Genomic DNA, 2,249 nt, shown 5'->3' on the forward strand with positions numbered 1-2,249 from the left:
TCACGTCTGGAGTAGGCTAAAGAGTTGAAGGAAGAAGCGTGAAGAAAGGATCAAGAATTGGAGTTCTTCCCCACGGAACAATCATGCGGAGCAGTCTGACGGTTGATCCCACTAGGAGCAGCCAGGAGATTATTCCCGACATTTATGGAAGTTTCCATATCTTTCAAATATTTGCCCTAATCACTTATTCCCTCCTCTGAAGTCGACGGCGCCTCCATATAAAAAGCCATCCCTATCTTTATTTTCTTTGGACACTAGTTTTTGCAAGAAGACTAAGACTCATATTTGGATTTTGCTATTATATGGGAGACGGCTCCTCTTCTCACCAAGAAGATCATCCTGAACCCTATTGATTTCTCTTTGGAATTATATGCAGTATCATTCAGTTTTTTTATGTCTTGTTCATATTGTTTAATGGCTGAGTAGTCGGTTAACTTGTCTAGGGTTATAGGGTGTTGATCATGAAAGCTAAACATAAATAAGCAAACTTAATGTGTCTTTGTTCATCGATGTTCTTAATGCTAGTTTTAACCTGATCACTTACTACTAGATTTTAGGTTTAATCTGCTCATTAACCGTGTAGTAGATAGCTTGATATTGGATGAATGAGCCGAGCATCCCTAGTCAGCGAAAGTAGATATTACGGTGCTCGGTGAACCTTGCAGACCTGATTTCCATTGCTTGTTGTCGATCCTTGATCCAAACGATAGTTTAGGCGTCAAGGCCGAACCGCAAAGGAAGCTGCACCACGACAGTGGGCTGTTCTACTTGAGTGATCCGTGTTCTAGATTGTGCTACATTGCGATTGAATAAATGTTTGGTCTAGCATCAACACCCGATGAGAAACCCTAGATTGGCTTTTCTTTAATATTGAATGTACTCTTTGCAATCATTTACGTTACTTACACGTCACAACCTAATTCAAACCCCACCTTTCGTTTTATCTAAGTTGAAAACTCATAAGAATAAAGTGTAGACTGGTCCTCTGGATTGAATCTTAAATACTACAATTACCACTGTTAACTTAACAGTAGGAAATGTTCAGTTTTAGTGTATCAAGTTTTGGCGCCGTTGCCGGGGACCAGATATTTTACCTTTATTTTTCAGTTCTATATTTAGTCTAAGACATCTAACTTGCTTTCCTTCTTTGTTGCAGCTAATGATCCAGGTGCATGACCAGTAGACATACTCGGAGGAACGCACAAGGACCATTATTCACGCTTACCAATGAAGAACTCGCAATATTAGAACAATAGAATCGTCAACAACTGCGGCCTACTGACACCACAATGGGTGATAATAGTGGCCATGATGATCTCACTTCTGCAATGACGCTCATGCAACAACATATGAAGCATATGCAACAGACCATCAATACACAAGAAGCTGCTCGACAAGCAGCGGCTGAACTTGCTGCACGGCAAGTTGAGCAACAAGGTGCTCCCATCGGAGGGCGGAACCTCCCGTGGAACTTCCCTACCACTCGCTCCGCCATCAACCCCCTCCCTACACTCGACATGATTATGAGACCAAGCCTGCTTTGATCGGCCTGGTGCAGAAAAAGATGTTCAACGGCCTCGCAGCTGAAATTCCGTTGGATCACATCGAGAATTTTGAGAGAGTCTGCAACTTCTCGCGCGAATGGAGTGCCACCAGACTACGTCAAATGCACCTTGTTCTCATTCTCTCTGGATGGGAAAGCAGCTCGCTGGCTGGCCTCTCTCCCGACTGGTACACTTACTACATGGGAACAAGCCAGTGCAGCGTTCTTATGCCACTTCTACACGAAGACAAAAACCGGGGATCTGAGGCATAAGATCTCCAATTTTAAGCAAAAGACTGACGAGCCTTTCTATGATGCTTGGGAGCGCTACAAGGAGTACCAAAGGGAATGCCCTCACCATGGGTTTGGAGATGATTACATACTGGAAGTGTTCTATGACAGAGTGAGCTATGAGTTTCGTAATGCTCTAGATTCCTCGAGTAATGGAGACTTCATGACTCAAACAACACCAGGCGCATTCACACTGATGGAAAATATGGCGTCAAGCTTACTCAACAAGAACAAGGAGAACGATCACTCCAAGAGCGTATATATATATATTTTTTATAAACTATATATATAATTTTTATCTATATTTCGAAAATAGAGAGAGAGGGTGATAAATCTACACAAGGCTTTACCTTCCAGACTTGTTTGAAGAATCTTCAAGGAAAGAGCAACGATCGATCTGATCAAACCTCTCAAC

General features: G+C 42.5%; 1 non-coding gene across 1 annotated transcript; it reads right to left on the reverse strand.

Moving 5' to 3' along the window:
* Nucleotides 1-1,802: 1,802 nt before the first annotated feature.
* On the reverse strand, nt 1,803-1,909 carry LOC125588081. The gene has a single exon (XR_007324477.1). It is a non-coding gene; the product is annotated as a small nucleolar RNA R71 (small nucleolar RNA).
* Between the last annotated feature and the right edge of the window lie 340 nt (nt 1,910-2,249).

This window comes from Brassica napus, chromosome C5, assembly GCF_020379485.1.
Source record: "Brassica napus cultivar Da-Ae chromosome C5, Da-Ae, whole genome shotgun sequence".
NCBI lineage: Eukaryota > Viridiplantae > Streptophyta > Magnoliopsida > Brassicales > Brassicaceae > Brassica > Brassica napus.